Raw genomic sequence first — 24,178 nt, forward strand, 5'->3', positions numbered from 1 at the left:
ACCACTCGTTACTCCACCCTCAGATCTCTGTCACAGTAATATTTATTTTTAACATGAACAAAGTCATTTGTCATAGTCCATTAGTCCCCCCCGCTGATGGCACGCGTGGATGCAAAAAGTCCCACTTCCCCGTGTATCTTTAAGAACAGACTGTGATGGGGGCGGGTCGGGGATGAACTCATGTAGCTGTGGAGTTCCCTCCAAGGCCGCTAGGCGCGTCTCTGCTCCATGAAATCTGCCGAGAGAGACTGAGGGCTGGAGGAGAGGAGAGGAGAGGAGGAGGAGGAGGAGGGGAGGCGAAGGAGAGGAGGCGAGAGCAGAGAGAGAGGACGGTGTTTTATCAGCCAAGTACAGCCTGAATCGTGAGGAGCGGACGATGGGGGGAAAAATCCCACTCTTGTTTCTTTTTCTCCAGCATCACCGTCACTAACATGTAGACCGGTGCGTGTAAAAAGACCCGGAGCGCGATGGTCTTTGCTGTCTAGGAGAATATAATTCTAATTATAGTTGTGAATAAAAAAAAAACATTTTGGATTAACAGCGGACTTGTTTCTGGACTAAAGGGGTTTCCTTAATTTGTTTCCGCGCGTGTGTAAATGTTGGACCGCATATAACCTTAGTTTCTACCCTCTGGAGTGAAAAGTGCGCCAGCCTTATTTCCCAGGCTTATTTCCAACGCTTGAGCGTCGGTATGTTTTTTTAGGGGGCTATGTGGCTTTTGGAAGGAATGCACCTTATCCTAACGGGACGTAACGCACAGAGGAATATTGTCTGAGGTGGAAAAAAAGCAGCGGATGGGATCCTGCCTGAACGGTAAATACACATTCAGACTTTGATTCTGCAAGCTCCATCAGGCAGTAAGAGATTCTGTTATGGGGTTTGACACTTTGCCGGTCAGATCAAGCCACTGCGATGCAATGGGCTGAATTTCTTAGTTCATGATTTACTCAGCAGAATTTTCCAGAGGAGGTGGTGATGGTGGTGGAGGACAAGTTCAAGTGGATGTTGAGATAATGAATGGCTTTTTTCCTCCACATGACGTTATTTCTGCTTAGTGGAAGGGGTTAGTGATGAGAGGAACTGTGCGTTGGAGAGGCTGTTGGAAACGTCCCCGTGCACAGCGGAAAGCAGCAGCTTCTGTCTGCCACTTTGGGCTCTCTCACTCAGTTTCAAGCGCATGGACGCACAGAGCTGCGCATTTTCACCCAGCTAGATGCGCAAAATAGCGAAGTTCGAAAATAACGCTTTGGCTGAAATGGCTGCGTGCTGAATTTGTTCTCAGAAATATTACCCCGCTGTAGAAATGTATGAACTATCAATCTGTTCGTGTGTCTGTGTGTGTGCAAATCTTCTATCTTAAACTGCATGATCTTGTATAAAGGAGAGAGAGAAATGCTTTTATCCGTTCTTAATCAAAATGAACAATCTCAATTTTGCATTTTGATGCTGGAATCACATTTGTTACAACACTCGCGCTGATTCCCTCTGGTTAATCAAATTAACGCAACCCCCCTCTCAGGCTGATTGCTGGGGGTCAGGATGGAGGGGGGATTGAGAAGAACGGTGTGTGTGTATGTGTGTATGTGTGTGTGCGCGCGCGTGTATGGTGAATGGAGTCTCTCTATCCTCTCTCCGATCCAGGAGGAGGAGGAGGTGGAGGAGGAGGAAAGTTGCGCCCGTCGGCCGCTGCGGGGGCACCATCGCCATATAAAACTGGATGAATGCGGTATTTGTGTGTGTGCGCTCCAGTGACTTGTCACACCAAAAAATGAAGTAGAAAGAGCCTTTGGATGCTGCGATGTGGCCCTGGCAGACACTCTTTAATGACATTACCCCATCAGCCCTCACACCCATAGATACAGCAAGGGGCCAGGCTTTGATGGGGGGACAAATAGCTCAGTTGCAGAGATGTTAGTCATGTCTTCAGCTATATGGGCATTTAAAAAATCGCCTTGCAGATTATCCTAATCAAGCCTGAGTGATCCTGCATATTTTTGTACTGTAGAGGCTACTGTCAGGTGTGTGCTAATGTGATCTCATGTGTTGCCAAAATACTGTCAGGAGTGTTGCAGCGATTCTGGGTCTCATGATCTGCCGATGACCTTTAATGAAGTTCCTAGATTTTTTTTGCCCCCTCTTTTCTGTTTCTCACTGCATTATTGTGTTTTCATTACATGACCATGGAGGCAGCCTCCATGGTGTTTGTGGCAAGGGGGGCAGCCCCCAATGGTTCACACTACTCAGTCCCTTGGGCTCTGATCTACATAGCTCAGCCCTCAAGGAAAACATCTCACCGCTCATGGTCGTTTTTTCTCTCTTCACGTACTGCTCCCCCCGGTTCTCCCACATCCTCATCTCCTCTCCTCTCCCCACCTCTTGGCTCGTCTACCGTTCTGTACATAGGAGGGAGCTAGTTCGTAAATTATAGATTCCTTGTTGACTCACGCTGTGGCCCTGTTGTTTCTGGAGAAAGTGGCAGCTTCACTCTTTGGTTGCCTGTTTTGTTTTGAAGGGTTCTATATGTGAAGCTGGCCCTTGAAATTGGAGTTATGATTTGAACTATTTTAGTGCAGTGGTACATGATGCCAGTGGGACACGGGCTGTACTTCACCAGTGGTTCATACAACTGACTGAGTAATTCCACTTCCCATTTCAACAAAGATCTTACATGTTGTGCTCTAAACACCAGATAAGGCCTGGGCAGGTGTCAGTAGTTGATAGCATGTACTACAAGTGTGTTCCAATAGAGTGGTGCAGGAATGAATCCCGGAAATGAATTGACATTTTAGCACTTCTGCTTCCTTTGTCCAAAGTCAATGCGTTTTTGGTTATAGATGCCTGAAATAAGGTCTGTGGTTCACACAAGGTTAAGCTACTTTCACAATTTGTTCTATGACATAAAATACGTCAGTCAATACACCATGGTGAATTTTGAAACCTTCACGTGTCTCAAAGAAGGTGGCTGCTAACAAGTGTCTAAATAAAACTACAGAGTGTCATTACACCGACCACAGCTTTACAGCGTTGGTGATGTTAAGTCATGCTACTGTAGCATAGTTCTTTTATAACCTAATGTTAGCTTTTTACTTCTGATGATTGCATTTAGGCATCAAAAATCATAAAAGTGGTGTTAATTTGTGAAGATTATCTTGCCGCACAACACATGTAAGTATCATAAACTCTATTTGCCACAAAGCTTTTTTTCTTACAGTAATCATGATATCCCATGGAAAAATCCTACAGGCTTTTTGGCAAGGGAACCTTGGGAACTTACACCAACAAAAAAAAAAACTTAATCTCTGCAGCACTCATGGCCTACAAAGGTGTAGCCTTCAGAGCGCTGAGGGACAGCAGGCTGAACTGTGTTTCCTCCCCACATGTGATAGTCTGGAGAAGATTCATTATGAGTTTACATCCGAAGCGCCAAGCTCTATATTAACAGTGCATTCAGGTGCTCATCACCTTGCTAAGTAGGAAATGTGTTTATCATGACGAAGTTTGTCTTGGATGGCTAGTTTTCTCTTTTAGTTGTAATGTTTAATTTCATTTTATTTAATGTTTAAGAGGGACTACCTGCAAATGGTAACTGAAGTTAATGGTAAATGGTAAATTAATGCATGTGTGTAACTCATTTTCTATGGCCCAATATGTGCTAACATCCACAGATAGAGTGACTTGCAAGCAACAGGTTTTTGGGGCCCTAAAGGCCATACACACAGCTTTTACCAATGGAATTTCATACACTAACTTCATTCAGGAGGACCCTTTGGAATGGGACAGGCTTTGAATGCACTTTATTATATATTCAGTTGTGTGATATGGACTTGGAAATAGCAGCTACTTACAAGAGTTGGTTACTGAGCATAATACATTAGAGCATCTGTACTGTATTAACTGTATGAACAAAGCCAAGTGAAACAGTAATCTTGCAGATTATTTTTTTTTAACTTCTGTAGGTCACTTTTATAGATTCAGACTGAGAATTGACACAAATAAAAAAGTAGATAAATGTGGTTGAGAGAATAAACCTCTGATGCTGATTTTTTTTCGCAAACCAAATAGTTTTGGTTGTCTAAGGTTCCCTCAACCATAGAAGTGACAGATCAGAAAACACAGAATTGTCACATGGGTCATTTGGAAGACATTGATGAGCTACCTACTTTTTTGTGTAGGTATGACACATTGTTGGAAATGACATATAATGTGCGCCATAGAATGTGGTATCATATTGTATTGGCTTTTCTCTGTGGGGCAGCAGCTTGGTCTAGAGATAAGGCTGACTGATCAGCCTTATTGATCCCTGACAATGTTTATTAAGGGTAAAGTTAGGGATGGGTATTGTTAAGATTTTAACAGTACTACTACTCTTTCCGATACCGCTTATCAATCTGGTATTTTAACGGTACTCTTATCGATACTTTTTGAGGGAAAAAAAAACATAAAGAACATAAAGAAGAACATAAATTGCTTTATTTTCTCAATTCTCATTATGCAACAAAATAGTTTTTTAACAAAACATTTTACTTTTTACAACTTGAAATGTAAAATACATAAAATAATAGTGTTGTCACGGTACCAAATTTGGGACCCATGGTACGATACCAGTGAAAGTATCACGGTTCTGAGTAGTTTCACAATGCTACAGCAAAAATGAGGCAGATGTGCCTTTTGTCATTTATAAAAAGATAACTCACTTTTCTATAATACATCAATGATATTTCAATAGAATAAATTACTTACTGACGTATTCATACTTCAAAAACAGAACAATAAATGATTAACATAGGGGGGGTCAAAATAAAATAAATAAAATAAAAATCAACCAGCCACCCTCCTCCTCTGACGAGTAAAGAACAGTCCCTTAAGTGCGCTGAGGTTTGTGGACCATTACCTGACACAAAGAGAGAAATGTGAACGGCTCGTTTCTCCTCTGACACATCACATACGTGTGTGCCGCCACGTATTCCTGTCTGTGTCTGTGACCCCTGTTCAACCTACAACCGACAGGATTCTGCTGCTGGTTGAAATCTGTACTTGCACAGCGTGCTCCTGAATGATTTCTTTTACTTGCACAAAACTATTTTTAGTCACAACTGCAGTAAAATGCTCGCACCGTAGAGCTCTGTGGAAAACAAATCACTAGCATATATAAACAAATCTAACCTACAAGTAAAAATTTTAGGTATTCTAGGTATGTTAGGTATTCTAGATATTTTATATGGTGATGTAACATTGATCACTATGGATATATAGACCAGAGGGGGGGAAATCCCACGCACCCAGCCCAGGCTATAATTATGGTTATATTTATGTATTTAGAAGTATCTGAAAAATACACAAATAAAATCCCAAATCTGAAACTCTATTTAGTAAATAGGGTCGCAAAATAGCTAATGGTTATTAACTCCACTTGGCTGCTAGCATAATGTTACAAACCTGGACTGGATGTAGATGAATTAGCTGTGCTAGGGCAGTCAAACACTGTAAATCTTTCGTAATGTGAAGCCACACTTTTGACCGTTGACCATCTAAAGGTAGGCTACGAGCTTGAGTTGGTGTATGTGCTGTCTTGTGTGTTTGTGTGCATGTCACAGGAACAACAGCCCCGCCCCCCTGCTCTCCACTCACACACAGCAGGCAGCCAGGGTGAGTGAGACAGATCTCTCGTCTTCAGGGAGAATAGCGAAAATTATGATACAATGATGGTTAATTGACAGAGTTGGTGAGATAAATGTGCAAGATAACGTTTATCGTTATCGTTTAAAAAAAAACCCCAAAAAACGCGACTGCTCCAGTACCAATAGCAGAACCATTAAGGTCAGAGCTTATCAATACTGCGGTCTTGAAGAATGTAGCCCCGGGGCTCGTTCGATACCGGAGTTCAGTACCCATCCCTAGATAAAGTGATTGTGTATTGTTAACTAAATGGTGTAGAAACACTGCTGAATATACCATATTTAGTTAAGATCTAATTACACTGGAGTCATGGCAACAAGGAAACTATTACAATATTTTAAATATGCATCTTTCTTTACTGAGACAGCAGAAAATAAATTAGGTATTGACAGGGATACAGAGAGGGCACAAGTGGTTTCACCCAGCTAATCTATACTTTATTTGAGACACATAGTGCTTCAGTTTTCCACTTTGTTGCCTTTCACATGTTGTTGGAAATTCATTTTACTGCTTCCTTCTGGTTGCAGGATGAGAATCAAAAAGCAATTGTAAAATATTGGACCTGCCTTTAGAATAGTAAATGGTTTGCTATGTTAAAATGCTGCATGGATAACAAATACTTTTGCCCCCAATGAAATAAGATTCAATTGCAAATTCTCAAAAATCTAAACCGTGAGGATTAGTATTATCTCAGATGGTCGTATTTAAAATCTGACACAGTTCCCTCAGTGTGAATGCTGATACTGTACACAGTGTAGTTACAAAATGACCCATGTCCTTTTATATTTACCAAAATAAACCTAAATAGGAAACACAATAAATTTAGATGTCTAAAGATTGCTTTATTAGGTAACATACAGCAAAGATCAACTCAACAAATGGGGATAACAGTTTGATCATCACAAAAACGATGCTGCTCCAAACTGAAAGCATATGCTAAGCATCCCCTCACATTTAATTTAAAGGCAGTGTAACTCAAAAGCCCTGTCTGATATTCCAACCCGGTCTAAGGCTACAGTCGTCAAAAACCGGTACTTGGGCATGATGAAAAAAGCCATCCTTTCATGTCAACATGATAAGTGGCCAATTGCCGTTATTGTGTAAGGGTGCCCAGCGACATCAGGGGGAAACGTGACAGGACAGGTTGAGAGAGATGGTGGATGGGTCCAACTACCACTGACTTTCACCTGGGGAGGCTGGTGTTTACTTTTTGTAAGATTGTATAGCCAAAACCTGATCTTTTTTCCTAAACCTAACCATGTGCGTGTGTTGGCTAAATGTAACCATGTGTTTTTGTTGTTGAAGGAAAAAATGTCAATTTGCAGTGTTGAACCGATGTAGTGTGTTTATTTTGAAAGCGACTGTATGTAAACTGTTCATTTCATGTGAAAATGGAGATGTATTTTGAAAACAGACAAAGCATGTAACAGGCTGAAGTTGACACGGCTTGCCAGAATGTCAACAACGTGCTCAGGCTACCTTGCATGTCATATGTCAATGTGGAAAGTCCACGACCAAACGTTGAAGTGAAGAGTTGCACTCCCTCCCTGAAGAGTGTCGGAGTGAAAATGTGTTGGATATTCACATTCTGAAGTCCTGCTGCTGTGTTCAGTTCTCAGTTTGCCTAAACTCTGGTGAGTTTCTTATTGGGTCTAGTTTGGTAAGACTTGTGAGAATATTGTCATTGGAACCCTGGTGATAATAAAACAGGACTCTACCAAAGATAAAACACCCATGAAAGGATTATGTAATATTCTGTGATGGGTGTATATATCCACCATCACACTGAGGGACTGGCCACCTCATTTCCTTTACTCAGCTTCTAGCTGTCACTCTTTTTGACAGGTGTGGTTAATGGGACTTCTGATCTGCCACATTCATCAGAATTATTCAATAGATGTGTGTCTTCATACATTCTGCATCTTTGTTCACGAGGCAAGCAGATGCAAAGGCATACCTGAGGAGCAGTGTTCTTTTGATATGTTTTGTTCTTGGTGGTTTTGATGATGGAATTCACTCCGTGTTTCATTGTCCAATGTACAGCACACTAAGGAAAACAAATCAGTAAAAGAATTCCGATTTTTAATTCGTTTTGGGTGTCATAAGGTATTGTCTATAGTTTGCTTTTTATGAGATTTTCATTCTGGCAGAATAGATGGATTTATAGAAAATGCTTGCTAGCTAAGACAAGTCCTTTATGAGAGACATTTCTTTTATGTAAATTAAATCTTTTGATGTTTTTGGAATTTTTATATTGTGATTGGCAGTGTTATCATCTTAGTTGTTGTCTCTTGTCTAGTGTCTGCATGGCTGGGAACCATTTGTTGCGGGACCCTTAAATCTATCAATCGTGTTTGGGAGAGATCCATGCAGATATTGGTGACAAATTATTTTAACCTTTAATAGAAACCAGCTTGCCTTGCAAATTGTCTCATACATGAAACCTAAAGTCCAGTGTCTACTGTGCAAGTTTAGGGGTGGTTAGTGGCATCTAGCACTCAGGATTGCACATTGTAACCAGCTGAAGCTTCCCCTGGTTAGAATTCCTTCAGTGTTCATTGTTCAGGAGGTTTTTTTACCATGAGCTAAATTATCCACAGAGGTCTCGTTCTCTCCAAAACAAAAGGATGACGTGATTGAAACCAGTAAAAACCCAGAATAAAGCAGTTTTGCTTTACTGTTAAATGTTTCTCCTATGCTGATTAGCCCATGACAGATGGGCTGCAAGCCAACCACATGCTAATGTGTGCTCTCCTGTTGTCTCTGAGAACTTAAAATCCAGACACTGAGAAGGTTTTTACCAGGAGCCAAATTATCCACAGAGGTCTCTTCCTCTCCAAAACAAACAGACCCAGTGATTAGGGCTGGGCAATATGACCTCAAATCAATATCACTATTAATTGAATATATCAACCTGATTTTGATTAATTAACTTTTTCTTCTTTTTTTTTTTTTTTTGCCCTCATAGTTCACTGACAAGGTTTGTATTAAAATATGCTGAACTATTAAAGCTGGGATATTTTTTCTTATGAAAGAGTGCATATCTTTATGATTTTAAAATAACCGAAGGAAACACACACAGATAAACTACTTTCAATCAGGAGAGACATGTTTTTATGGCAAAAGAATATTTATTAACGTGAACGAATGACTAAAAATGTGGAAAGTCTTTGGCGATTAGACCTCGTAGAGATGGTTTGATTTAATGAGAGTGAGGAATCCACAGTCGAATAGGGTAGGGAAAAACGTGAAAGGGTGAGCACGAGAAAGGTCTTCCTGATTGAACTTACGCTGAGCTTCATTTTTTGAATCTTTTTCATATTGTGTAGCCCTTGTAAATGCTTGTGTTACTGAGAGCTGCTTTGTGGCGGCACTTGTCGCTGGAGGCTTGTCAGTCTCTTTCTTTTTTTGAGCCATGCACTGTTCTTATTCAGTAACATGATTGTGCTCCAAGTGCTGAAACAGATTGGTGGTATTACCTTTGTCACTGAAACAGTTTTGCAACAGTGTTTACATCTGATTTCTTTCTGTTTGGTGTCGTCTTCATGAAAGCCATTAAGTGTCCAAATGGCAGACACAGTATTTCTCTTTGGTACATGCTGCTCAGGTTGGTAAATTGGCTTGGTGTTTGAGTTCTCCTCCATGTTGCTTCCAGATCGAGGACTGGACAGGGTGGAGTTTCATGACTACATACGCAGTGCTACATTTATAAGGGGACAATACATGAACACACACAGTGGGGAAAGTGTTGATAAAACAAAATTACCATGGGAAAAAGTAAGTCAGTTAGAGGTTCTGAATGTGGGTTTCGATTAAAGCAGTTACATGTTAAAAATCAGTGTCAAAGCTGCTTGTTACTGAGGGACTACTTGCTACAGTGGCCAACATGAAAATGCAAATAGCCCTGTCTTGAGCCAGTGTTTGGTTTGTCCATTCTGAGCTACAGTAGAAATATCCATAAATGAAGACCTGCGCCCTATGTCGATATAAATGGCTCATTCTAGGGTCATGAAAACACAACACTTCTGATTTTCAGGTACACCGAAGACAACATACTTATTTAATTCAATTTTTTCCAAGACATCCCTTAAATCCCACACACTATACCTTAAAAAGCCAAACCTGAGTGACAAAATATGGGTATTGTAATTCTAATGAACTGACTGCGTAAAGAAGACAAGAGTTGTGCATCATCAGAGTCAGTCAGATAGATGTATGTCTAGTGCATCCATGCATGCAATTCACAACCTCTTTCTTTGGGTATTACAGCTACTAAAAGCTTCTATTTGCAGTTGGATGCTTTACAATGTGGGGAGCCTGTGAACAATAGTGACAAAAGCAGAAACAGTCCCTGAAGAAACAAACCACAGCTATCCCCCTGCTTTGATAGTCATGCTAAAATTCTGCTTAAGCATTTTTGGCAGCACCTGAACTATACTGGAGCACAGAACAGTTCTGCTCATGCTGTTCCTTTTAATTATCAGAATGTTTTAATTGCATAGAATGGAAATAAAACAAACAAACAACTCGCATACTTGTAATTTAAAAATGCAAATGGGCCTTTGGAAAGAAAACAGGTCGTGTCAGAATGTATGAAAGAAAATGCAAGTCATTAGAGGTGATCACATCAGAGCAAAACGTAACAGGGGAGTCACGATTCCAACAACAGCCACAACCAAATAAAGAATTCAGAGATGGAGGACAGGGAGGACGCTGTTCCTGCTCAAATAAAGTAGACCGCAGGGTGCAGTGATACCTGCATGTTATCAGTGATGACAGACAGAGCTGATAAGAAACACAGCAAGCAGCAGAGAAGATAGAATACTATTTTGTACTGTTTCAGCGTGGGAACCTTGTTTATCACAGGTTGCTGCCGAAAACAACTCCATGTATTGAGAATCCAATTCGGCCTTGAAACATCTCAGGAGCCAAGGTCATTTTTTTTTTTTTTTTTTTTTTTTAAATGGTGGGAGGACGTTGTCTGTTGCACAGAATATCACAGTGTCTGTGTGGATCCATACTTGTTGAGGCTCCTGGCAACTGCAGTCATCTGCTCCTTGTATAGCCACTTCTGTGCTCACTGATGCAGATTGGTAACCACCAGATAAGACTAACCATTGGTTAGTCTTATCTGCATGCTGTGATTCACAAGGACAGGAGGAGGAAAAATGAGGTGGAGGAGGAGGAGGTGGGGATTAATGGAACGGAATACCCTGAGTATTTTACCTTGGCTTGGGATGGACTTTCTTCCTCTTCTACTGCCATCCTGTAATTCTGTAGTTCCCATGCAGTGAGAACACGAGAGTCATGGCTGGTAGCAGTAGATTATGATCAGTTGAAGATATAGTGCAGAGGTTTATTGTCAGAATGTATGAATGCTCCTTCTCAGAATCAAATCAACACTGGCTTAGCAAAGAATTGTAGTGATTTATCATCCTTGTACTGTTTCTGAGAATTTCGTCAGTACTGGTTGCACTGGAGAGTTTTAGTTTTGAATGCTGAAAATCAAGTAGCCTTTTGTTTTAATCTCAATCTTCAATCACAACCATCCACATGCTGCTGTTTAACATAGTACTCAGAGTAACTATCATATTGTAAACCAGGCTGTTCTCATGCACTATACCAAAAGGAGTAAGACAAGATTATTTGTATAAAACCTATGCAATTGTAAGCCAGAATGCTGAGGTCATGTGACTTACTGTATGTGCTGCAGGCTGCCGGGAGCATAGAAGCAAGTCAGGTGACATAGTATAAAAAGTGACAAAGTCCGTGTAGAAAGGTGGTCTGGGTGGATAGATGGGTTAAACAAACAGGCATGTGAAAGTCAGTGTTCAGCTATTTTAAGTTTTAAGTTAACATTTTCATCACGTTCCATTAAAGGGTAACTACATTTTTCAACCTTGACCCTATTTTCTCATGTTTTTGTGTCCAAGTGACTAATGGCAACAACACTTTTTGAAAATGGTCCAGTGTTGAGTGAGACCACTGCAGCTGGCAGCAGCAAAACAGGCTGCAATGTAACCACTTGGGGCAATAGTGCATCGTCAGTTTACGTCCACTTAAAGTGCTTGTTTATGCCACTGACAGGTTGAGATTGTTTTTCTAATGTTGCGTTCACATCAAACGCAATGCAAATTTTCACGTCACATTCCTCACACAAGTTTGAACGCTAGAATATTTTGTGTTAATTCGCTTCATATGCGTGAATAACTTAGCTCATACACATGTGAAATAACTGAATGAACGTCCGCTGATATGTCCTTGCCGTTATACATCCCCAGAGAATCTCAATGCCGATTGGCTACCACAGTGCGACCCGGTTGGTGAAGTTAAGATTTTTCAACTCTAGCAAATAAGCTTATGATGCAAAAGCGCTACTTGTTTCGTTTGCAGCACTTAATTTGCGTATGTCATTCGCATCGTGTCGATTGTATCCATTGCACCACCTGGCGGAACTCACATCTTATCACGTCTTTACATTGACTTTACATGTAATACCTTTGCACAAATTTGTTTATTAGCACCCGGTGTGAACACAACATAATTATCTGACAACTTCATGGAAAGGATCCCTACAAAGTTGGGTTTTTATGTTCAAGAGTGACGTCCTTTTTTTTTAAAATACCAGAAAAAGCCTTGAAATCGCCATTGCCAAACCTACCAAACTTCATTTAAATAAACAGAAATTTTATCATTGTACAACACACTTTATTCAAAACCCACAAAAACAAAATAAAACTCACGAAAGGCATCTTAGTTAAGCTTTCCACTGTTCCAACAATCACCAACTCTGGTCAAAACCATACTTACCCAGTCAGATGCGAAAATATGTTGGCTTTATGCATGCTTAAGTTAAGTTAGTTTATTTTAATAGAGTCTGGTGGGTTTGGGGATGGCAATTTCGGAGCTGTTTCAGGTCAAACAAAAAGGATTTTACTCTTTCATACAAAAGTATATCTCTGTATGGATCCTTTACATAATGTTGTTAGACAGTTATAATAATCTGAGCCTGTGTGTGGCAAAAACAAGAACTTTTAGTGTACATGCATTGAGGGTGCACAATTGCCCTGAGGGATTACATTACGGCCTGCAATAAACTAAGTAGTTTTTACTTACCTAAACCTAACTGGTGATGTTTTTCCATAATTGTCCAATATTAAGTGGGTTGTGGAGGTCATGTTCCATCTGTTAGCCACTGACAGCAATATGCTTCACATCAATAGTACATTGATGTGAAGCAAATCACACAATGTGTGTGATTTTCTCAGTCTCCCACGTGGCTGGCCTGTAGACAATCAGACAACCTTGGTATGAATAGGAAGTATTATGCATGGGGCTGGAGGGTTTTGGTCCTGACAATCCAAGAACATGTCAAAGTGTAATTGAACATTTACAAAACAAAAGGAACAAGTAGTGCAGGGTGGCACAGTGTTATGCTGAGTGACCTGTTGAACTGTAATTTAGTTATGCTCATGATTAGCGCAGTGTCACCAAATTCATCTGCCCTGGCTCTTGTTATTGGGTTATGAGAGCATTTGGCTGTCATGCTGAGGTGACTGGTACAGAATATAGTGCCATGGTAGAAACTATGAATCGCTGTGGTTAAATGAGCAGGTTTCCTTATTTTCCAGATGTAATCACTGGGATTGACACTGAAGGATTTACATGAGTGCTAAATAGTATGATATGTTGTCCAGTTTGCTGCAGAGTATGATGGCGTGACTCGACACAACAACATTTAGGAGCAGAGGCCACTGATTCAGGATTAATAGGAGGCCTGTAAGAATATCAGCAGCCACTTGGTGAATTTTTAATGAATAAGAAATATACTTGTATAGTGTTGATTGGGGAGCCAGGTTGCCTCAAATACAAGGAGATGATGGCTTCGTCCCCCCCTCATGTGTCTTGTGTCTGTCCCCGAGGGTGTCACTTTTAAAGGCTTCAAATCTTTTCACACATATGTGTCAGCTGAAAGCTCACCTGAGGATTGTGCTGAAAAGAACAGTCTGTACTGGCAGGCTGATAGGGCTGTTAAGGTTACATGGCCAGAGTGTGTGTGTGTGTGTGTGTGTGTGTGTGTGTGTGTGTGTGTGTGTGTGTGTGTGTTAACATGGCTGGGGAGTGTGACTGCATATGTGTGTTGATGTGCAAGCAAGCATCACCAGGATGAGGGATTCCTGAAAACACAAGAGTACAAGTGGACTGCTCTGCTTCTCTGACAGAAAACTGCCAAGGCCTCTTCTCTTCTCTTCTCTTCTCTTCTCTTCTCTTCTCTTCTCTTCTCTTCTCTCTTATCCTCTTCATATAGCACATATCCATTTGTTTTTAATGCCAGTGGGGTCATTTATAAGGCTTGCATATATAGCAAACATTTATCTTTCCAAATGGCCTTTATGATGTATTATTCAAGTTTGTATATTTATAGCCCATATTATTGCATCAAAATATGTGATGTCTGGTAAGGAAAAAAAAAAGTCACACTTTTGGTTTTGCTTCAACATCCCATAGGTGCATTAGCATGGTGATACTATTGGGTCTGGATATGCATTTAAAAAAAAAACTGGTAAACATATTAGGGATGCACCGAGTTATTGGCCGAACATCAGTATTGGCTGACGTTCGCTTTGTTGGCTGTCAGAGGCCTATCGGCAAATAAAATGGCATTCACTGATGACAGTGGTTGAGGTTTTTCTGTTGTGTCACATTAATTTTGTGCAGTCTCCAGATTAATGGCCACAAAGTTAAATTAATGAGCAGGTACAAGAAGAATACAGCAACTGTTTGGCAAATGGGCTCTGTAATTTCACTGTTGTGTGATGAGATGGTGAGTAGCAGCCGGTGTGCCGTCGTCCAAGGGACAATAAAAATGTGTTTGGGATGAACAGAGATCTTCCTCTTTAAGATGAAAGGACACAGTAAAGTCACTATTGTCAGGTCAGAGGATGCACCCCATTGTTTCCCTGATGATGCTACATTGTAAACAACAAATCTATGTTAAAATCAGCAGGAGCAGAGCTAAGTATTGTTAATTATTAGCAGCCAGTGTCCTGGAGCTCCTGGAGGTTGCATTGTGTTCCTTTATGATGTGTTCCAGTTCTATTTATTAATAATTAGTATTAGGCAAAGGTAAATTCTAACCCTCTCATGATGTGTTCAGTGTTATCTTGTATAATGTAGGTTTTGGCGAGAAACTTAAATAAATAAAGTTGATGTTTTCACTGCAATATAAAATAGATAATAGAGAAGGGCTTATGATATATATAGTACAAAAGCTTTTGGAGCGATTTTTAAAAAATACATTTTTCTTTCAAAAGCTTATATTAAAGGTTGTTGCAGACATTTGTATGATTGAATATATGCTCATTCAGGGATAGTGTAACAAAGGGCTTAATTGCTCTAAAACAGTTCACTTAATCTTATAGGGTAGATTTCTGTGTCTCTCTGGCACAAAAGGGGGAATTAATATCAGCAACAACAAAAAAGCAACCTGAAAACATTGGGCAAATTGTCATTTTAAACGTCAGTATCGGTATTTTAAAGTCAGTGCATTCCCAAAATATCCCTGCGGTGATTAGATCAAAACAGAACATTAGTTATCATTTGCTGTATGGTCTAACATTCCACCAATGTTTTAAGAATAATCAATTTAGACATTTTTAACATGTAAAGAGGCTTAAAATTTTGTTATCCGTGAGAAAATTCACCACTAACTGTATTTTACGACATGATCATCATTCTTAAATACGTCCTGTTTCTGACTGACTTACTTTAGAACAGATTTTATTTCTGATTTGGTTAAGGTAGATTTAATTTTGCAAACCAGGATCACTATTTCTGAGCTAAATGGGACACCTTTTTGAGACACACATTGCCATAAGCAATATTCTGCCATTTTCAATGAGCCCAACTCTGTTTTTTTTTTGTTGAGCCACAGACAGCTTTAGGTGTCATAATGGTAAACTCTAATCTACTTTGATGCCTGTTGGCCAAATTGCCTGGGCAGTCAAACCTCACTAACTCTGGTTTTCTAAAGGGACAAATAAGTCCATTCCTGGGCTCTTCACAAGAGAAAACTTCAAAGTCCTCAGAGAGGCAATTTAGACTTCACACCTTTAAGCCAAAAGTTATATAAAACGGTGCCAAAAAAAGTCATGAGAACAAGATTCAGACTTTGGGCCCCAGCAGCGGCCGTCACAGTCCCACCATAGCCTCTGGCCTCTTTAGGCTCCTGTGGCACCCCAGGGAGGCCACTTTTCAGATATGTATTTCAAACTAACTGGATAATTATGTCTTTGAAGCAGACTTGAACTCTCACAGGGTGTAACACAGGTGGGAAAGAAAATAGATTTAGAGAGGAAAAGAAATGGACTAGATACAGAGTAACAATGAAAAAGGTAAGAAAGAATGTATAATGATCCAACCTGCCCAGGTTCCCCCAGATTTGGGTGTATAAATGAGTGTATTTTTAGTTGTTATTGTGTTAACACCTGAATGTGTGTGTGAGCTTTCCGGATGCAGCTTAGTACTCGCCTGTGCTTCTGTCCTGAAGGGATCCATCTCGCGCTGAGCCAGTGTGGTGGCGAGGAAAGCCGGTTTCACGCCAACCCACTGCTTCCCCATTGACCCTCCTGGCAAACAGGTACAAGCTGTCTGCCAGGTGAACCAAACTGGGAAGGGAAAGGCTCCGCTCCTCCACCGCCCACTCAGATAACCCCAGCCGCTTTCCACTTTATCCATTCTACGGCATTCACGGCAGCAGCCTGCTTAGTATGGACGCCTACTGACAAGACTGTGTGACTGAGAGAAAATGTCCATGCATCGATTCTGCTCAGTCGAGATGATGGAATTGAATATAGTGCAGGCAGATTGGCGCTTAATGCACTCATCCTTCGTGTGAGGTTATTAGGCTGCTCCTGTTGATGTAGCAACTGCATTTTAAAGCAGGTGTGTGTTCTTGTGTGTGTGTGCTGGAGAGATGTCCAGTCCAGTACTTCTGTCACAGCCAGTTATATAAGCTTATATTGTTGTTTTTGTTGTCTTGTTTTTATTACTGAACTTTGATTTTACCAGAGTAGATTTAGAATGTGCAGTCTGTCAGACTGTGAGCCAGCAGAGCAAGGAAAGGAAGAAGAAGGAAGAGAAGAAGGTGGTGAGAGGATGAGGAGCACAACAGGGAAAGTGAGGTGACACATCCTCTTGGTTCTCATATACCCTACTGCTCCCTGGACTAACCTGTGTGTGTGTGTGTGTGTGTGTGTGTGTGTGTGTGTGTGTGTGTGTGTGTGTGTGTGTGTGCGCTTATGAACAATTTGTGTGTGCGCTTATGAACAATTTGTGTGACTTGACGTGCAGTTATTTGAAGGTATTAATGTATGTTACATGTCATGTTATATTAAGTAAATGATGTAACACCCAACCATGATTCTTTTCCTACAGGTAAGCTAACCTGTAAGAGTGCTAATTAGTAAGATATCATACAAACCATTGCATGAGGATACGTTGACTCACTGGAGCCAAGGTCACACAGCAAAGTGATCCCCATTGAGGCGAGAACACAGGTTACATTCCCTGTTCAGCAAACTAAACAAGAGTCAGCCAGTCTCCTCCAACAGCCTTAAGACCAACATTCAGCTAAAACACAAAATACTTAAATTGAAGTGAGAGGCATTTGCAGAAAGGTACTTATTTGAGTAGAGTAAGGTCCCATAAGAGTAAACAGCTTATGATATTTATGTCTGTTATTAGGAAGTTTTTGTTTATTTTTTATCTTCTAATAGTGCTTGTGAAAACCTAGACATATTTCAATCAAAAGTTGTTAAAATTCAGGTCATGAGCTAAGTATTTTTGTTGTTTTATTATTTGACACTTTACCTTAAACCGTAGCCAACCAGCCAGGGCTGAACAGGGAGAGGAAAATATATACATTTATAACTATATATTAAACAGTGTATTAAGCAATAGGTTCACAACTAAAAGCCTTGGAAAATGACACACAAGCTTTCTGAACTGGTACCCCTATTAGCAGGATGGTACCTCTATTAGCAGGATGACAGCCGTCCACTGTAGCAGGATTTATACCTCCACATCGAAACTGGTCCCATAACTATATACGATGTAGGCTCTGAAAACCATTTCCCTCAGTGGAAACAAAACTTTTATTTACTTTTACTCCATAGATAAGAAAGAATAAATTGTAGCATTGTATGTCTTGTGTGTGATATATCCTGGCTTCATATGAGTAGAGGAAAGCTATGTTGGGAAATGTGTCTATTATAAGACTATTGTTTGTCTGTGAGCCTGTTCAGTTATAACAGAGTTAAATTTTGTTAAGTTACTTTTGTTAAATGTTGCTGTTGCTCGACTTCATAGGAGTAAAAGGAAAGACCTCTAGCTGCTAGGCTAATTTATGCAATGGGAAATGCCATAGACCCCTGAACTGTGTTCAGCGAAAGACAAGCATTTTGTTGTAAACCTTGTGGGTTATAGTAAGGCCAATTTATGTTTGATATTGTTGCTATTAAGCTATGTTTAATTTGTGCTGCCGACTAGCGTTTCAGAGGTGTAACTGCAGAGCAACACAGGCACACAAATGACATCATGAGGTCATATCAGCCGTTATTAAATCAGTCTTTCAGGAGGAGACAATGCTTGTAAGTTTTTACTGTAAAGATTTAAAGAGACACTACAGATTTTTTTAAGTTGGGTCATATAAGATCGTTAACCACATAACATAACAACAGTGTAGGCTCTACGCAGAGCCGACATACAACTATTAATCCACTTTACAGTAAATGTGAGCTAAGAATGTGTATTATTAAAAGTGATCCAAAGAAAAACATATAGGTGTAACAGTCCATAGACCCAAGTCAGATAAAACATATATTCAAACCAAAGAGGATGGTGTGGAAAGCAAAACAGTCTATATTATAGGCTACAAAGAATATTATTTTACATGGCTGTGTGCCACTTCAGTGCGTTACGAGTGTTGGTGTGCTGCAGAACTGCTGCCAGCTGAGTGACTTGAATAGTCTGTTTTACTCGAGTCACAATAAGTGTTTGTGGAATGTGGATGGCTGCCGTGCCACACAGTATATTTGTGAGAGAGCCAGATAAACAGACACTTCACTTAAATGTGTTGCCTTAAGCTACCATAACTCAATACCTTTTTCTTTTATGTCTCTCCTACAGTTTTGACCTAGAGCTGTGTAGTTACATTTATTCCCGGCCAAGATGATTCGCATTGTGCTACTTTACTAATTATTTATTGTTCACTTATGTTCCTTATTATGGCTTCAGTCTGCTTGTTTTACCTCCTCTACACATTGCTTCTTGCCCTCTTTTTTGGTGGATATTCAGAAATTTACTACTCTCTTGAGTGTGTTTCCTGCCATTTATCAAAATACTGACTTTAGCCGACAGCTGTTGGGGTTTTATTAGAGACACAGTTTCCATGACATCAGAGTTCACATCTTGTCTCAGACCTGCAGTTATTTTCCACCTGTTTTTTATGCCTCTGCGCTGGCAATAGCCATGGCCGGAGGCATTATGTTTTTGGGTTGTCTGTCTGTCCCATTCTCATGAACACAATATTTCAAGAACACCTTCAGGAAATTTCTTCACATCCACTTGGACTCAGGGATGAACTGATTAGATTTTAGTGGTCAAAGGTCAAGGTCACAGTAACTCCATCTGTCTCATGCTTAAGAATGTGAAATCTCAAGAACCTTAAGAGAATTCCTTCAAAGTTGAGACAAACTTCCACTCTAATTCAACAAGGAACTGATAAGAATTTGGTGGTCATTGGTCAAAAGTCAGTGTTACTGTGACCTTGTCCATCTCAGTGAATGCACTATCTGAAGAATGCCTTTACAGAATGTCTTCAAATTTGGCACAACAACCACTTGGTCTCAGTGATGAACTGATTTGGTAGTAGGGATTTAGTAGAATTTGGTAGTCAAATGTCAAGGTCACTGTGACCTTGTGACATCTAATTCTCATGAATGTGATATCTTAACAACACTGTCCTTACTATAGATATCACTGAATATCAAATGAATCATATTTCTAAATTTTTTGCATCTATTTTATGTTAAGACCTGGGCTGAAAAAGTGCCCTCCAGTGACTGATTAGAGAAAAGTCAAATCAAACACTGATAGAGGAAATTACTGCAAGGTATTTAATCATAAGATCAAATCGTGAGTAAACATTTTTTGTCATTAAGTTACCCAGTCTTGAGGGCTACTGCAATCAAATATTGGTCAGATTGTGTGCAGAATCAAATGAGTGTAAAGAGCATATGGCTGTCATCTCTCTGCTTTCCAGTCATACCCAATTTGTTCCATGGCTGTTTAGGGACCCCAGTATATATATATATATATATATATATATATTAGCGCCCTTTCTTACAAGATAGCATAAGACGGCTGATACCAATGGATGCCCTAGGTCCTCCACTTTAATATGATACCTATGTCTTCAATGCAACAGGTTTTATTTGCTAAAGATTACTCTGCCTCTCCTCTTACCATCAGCTCTGCCTGTCACACCTGCTGCTTCTCTTTTGCCAGATGTTTGGCCATTGCCTTCCTTCTCCTTTCATTTTCTTGCTCCTGATTTTTGATGTGGCATTCTGGCTTAGCTAGTCAGGCTGCAGTCCACCTCACATGCTTACATTAGTGGCAATTGTGAGTTCTGCACATCTGACCCCTATTATCAGATGGACTGCACCATTTCATGATACCTGCAGGAGTGGGATTATCAGATGGCACCTTAAAAATTAGTTTTTAATAATAAAAAATAAAATTTATCATGTAAATATTAGGGCTGTCATGCGATTAAAAGAATTAATCTAATCTAATTACATGCTCCGTGATTAATGAATCTAAAGTAATTGCATATATCAACTTTTGCTGTGAAAATATTTAAAGAATTTCAATTCAAATCAATTTTGGCAGATGTGTCGTAGAAAGCTGCTGGATTTTAGAAACAATTGTCCTCCTATCCTCTACCACTGAAACTGGTCTGCACGTCATTGCAACCCATTATGCAAGGGGGTTAGTTAGTAGGTCATAGGTAGACTTACTCAGTTTGCATCTGAATGCCTGGTCAAGTGTGGCTTGATGAAGTTGGCCGCCAGCATTAGCATCAGAGGCTGTGCTAGCTCGGACCTCCAGGTTCGCTGCTAACTGCTCTATGTTGAGGTGACATTTCAGGCTTGCAGTAGTCCAATGGTACAAATATTGCTTACTGTATAAATTGCAGAGAAAAGTACTCCTGTCAACAGTTCCATCGGGGCGTTTTTTAAATGTTCCATTCACGGGACCAAGCAGTGTCGTCTCATCTGCCTCCATCATGTGACAAAGCCACTGTGGCTTTCAGTGACGCACCAAGTCAAAGGATACCATGGAATTAATAAACAATCAATCAGTGTTCATTTTTTTAATATAATATTTTTCCGTGATTAATTAATTAAATCAACACATTTAATTGTATACTTGATCCCAATTAAAGGTCAACAATAGACCTTTCATGGGCCTCCCCTTGGCCTTGAGACAGGGTCATCTGTACCCTTTGACCCCACTGATGGCAGCCCCATCCAAACACTGATGCTTCAAACTCATCTTCATAAATGTAAACTGTACATCTTGCACCACTGTACTGCAACTTAACTGGTTTTCAGGGGCATACAACTGTGAGCAGGTAATACTAGTTTTTAACCGTAACCATGACCTTTCACCATTAAAAACTTTGGAATCTGACGTAAAAAAAAAAAAAAAAAAAGTCACTGAATGTATTAAGAGGTTTGGTAGACTCCAATAATGATGTTATCTTCTGGGTATGATGTTGGATTAGACCACTTAGCAAACTGTTGGAAATCCATAAGAAGAGCCAACAGCATCATGCACACTAAGGAGACTGTAGCTGGATTATTGAAGCCTGGTAAACTTCCCTTTATGGCCACGGAGGTAATTGTACAACTGTGATGTGAAACTATTTATAGTGGACTTTGTCAGAGGAGTTCATCCTCCTCTCCCCTCTCCCTCACTCATCTTGCCATTGTCCTTCCCCTCTCTCTCTTTCTGTTACACACACACACACACACACACACACAAGCGTCATATTCTCAGGCTGACTGGTTCTCACAGACCAGTGAGAGGTTGAAGCTGGACTGACCTGCAAGCTAAGCACATCCCTCAAACAGTCATAAGCACCTCTTCAATAAATCCCTTCCACAAGCCGTGTGTGTGTGTGTGTGTGTGTGTGTGTGTGTGTGCGTGTGCGTGTGCGTGTGCGTGTGTGTCTGTGTGTCTGTGTGTGTCTGTGTGTGTGTATCACAGAGGTGAGATGAGATGCTTAAAATAGGACAGACAAAGGGATGGAGGGGTGGCTAAAATGCTGTGATGTTGCGAGGATTTATCACACAACGGCAGCGAGTGGAGAGATGGATGGATGGATGATGGGAAATAGAAGGAGGATATGGATGAGACTGACTAAAGCGCAGGCTGATGGAGTGTTTAGCTGGGTGACTGACTAAGCCATAAGTCTCCTGTGAGCCCTTATGCTCTCTCTCCTTCTCTCTCTCTGTTCTATCCCTCTCTCAGCCTCTCTTTAAAATAACACTATGTTCTGTGTGGTGACAAGCAAGGATGAAATGATTGGCCCTTAGTTTTCCCCCGACTGCCCTCTCAGATAATCACTACACCTACTGGCTGCCTCCACATGCTGACTCTTCTTTATTAAAGCAATCTCTCAATACATTATCTAACTGTGGTTAAGTGTCACTGCTTTGACTTGGATGGGTTTGAAAACTGCAGCAGTGTTGTTACTAAACTTTTTGGTCCATAAATGTATACATCTCTGGTCAGTCACTCAATCAGGGGAAAGACAATTAACTCTTCTATACCTGGAAACTGTTTAACCTTAAAATATGATATTTAGACATCCCAGAGGAAAATGATGTAGAAATTAAATTTAACCTGTAACAAAAATTCAAATTCTGGAAGAAACACTACAACAAGTTTTGAATGAAAATGCTCTGTTTTTAAAATATCCATACAAAATATAGGTTATTCCACAGACACTGTAAAAATACGAAAAGAAAACGTATCTTCAAAATAATATTTGATAAGGCTGCCCCTTGAAAGTCTTCAAACTTTCCACTGCAAGGATTCAAGATAACATTATCTTCTCCTCTGTTTGGAAGTGGTGAATTTACAGCTCACAACAACTTAATACGACACAGTCTCTGTCTTTTGTTTGATATCTAGTGTCTTCAAAAAAATGTTGTGCATTTCCCATCCACCGTTAGTGCTGTGAATGCTGAACCAGTTCAAACTTTAAAACTCTACATACATGCTGAATATTCCTGTTGAACAGCCAAATCTGATTTAACTGTTATAATTCTGAGTTGGGTCAGCCTCAATATTTAAAGCTCCCAAGGTTTACATTTCCCCACGTCTTTTTTTGTTTGTTTGTTTTTTGTTTGGTTGGTTGTTTGTTTTTGTTTGATTGTATGTAACAGTGCTTCAGTAGAATGCTCATGGTTCCCAGCCTAGCACTTTTCCTTAAAGTGTGTTTTGTAGCACCCTGTATTGTTGAAAATTATGAAAATAAAGCCAAATTTCAAGAAATAAAACAAAACAATAAAGGTAATTTATACCCATAAGCACCAGCGGGTAAAATTTACCCCTTTAAAGAAGGCAGTTATTTTGGCACTATTAATTTTGCACATTTAGTTAAACATTCTATGTTGCTATGGCAGACCCAGCTGCAGAAACAAATTAAAGGGGGGGCACTAAATTTTTTTAGGGGGGCAAACTTTTTCAAACTACTTCAGGCTGAACAATGGCTCTGTAGTGTTACCGTGAACCTGTGTGGTGGTGTTGTTGTTGACGTCATCACTCACGCTTCTTCCATGCAGACGAGTTATGCTGCTTTGTGCTGCTCCTTGTTCTCCCTAGCTGCCGTAGCTAACCCTCCTAGCATGAATGTTTACTTCAGTGTTACTGCTGACTTCAGTGCTTACGTTTCCAGTGAAAGTCAATGGTGCTGCTGCTTCCTGCTCCCCCCCGTTCGCGTTGTCACTTCTCGTCGTTATATTTTTTTGGAAATAATTCCGGATATCCATAGCTCGCGCCTCGCGGCGATATTAATTATCGATGCTGTCCATGAATGAATGAGTCAGCACCCGCCCCCCTCTGTCTGTAATTGGCTGAAAGTTGACTTCATTTGTTGGTTGGATTGGTTGAACTGTATGATCGTCAAAACGAGATAGGAATAAGAGAGAGTTGGCCACTCTGAGTTAAAAAACAAACCCCCCCAAAAATAAACAGCTTCCAGTCGAGGGCGGGCACAGCTGACTCTGTGGGCGGGCACTGCCCCCCAATGCCCGCCCATGCCGCCGGGTCTGTGCTATGGTAATGCTTTTTGTCTACTACTGTGCTTAATAGAGCTGCACTATAACAGTGTGTTCACACCGTGCACGAGTAAAAATATTCGCCT

General features: G+C 40.3%; 1 protein-coding gene across 2 annotated transcripts in view; it reads left to right on the forward strand.

The window, feature by feature from the left end:
- Window positions 1-333: 333 nt before the first annotated feature.
- Window positions 334-24,178, forward strand: part of nlgn1 (neuroligin 1) — a 528,571-nt gene continuing 504,726 nt past the window's right edge. For both annotated transcript variants that reach the window (XM_049588039.1, XM_049588040.1), the window contains exon 1: window positions 334-813. The gene's annotated coding sequence lies outside the window, so the exon portion shown is untranslated. The remainder of the gene's footprint in view (window positions 814-24,178) is intronic.

This window comes from Epinephelus fuscoguttatus, linkage group LG10 (assembly GCF_011397635.1).
Source record: "Epinephelus fuscoguttatus linkage group LG10, E.fuscoguttatus.final_Chr_v1".
Classification (NCBI taxonomy): domain Eukaryota; kingdom Metazoa; phylum Chordata; class Actinopteri; order Perciformes; family Serranidae; genus Epinephelus; species Epinephelus fuscoguttatus.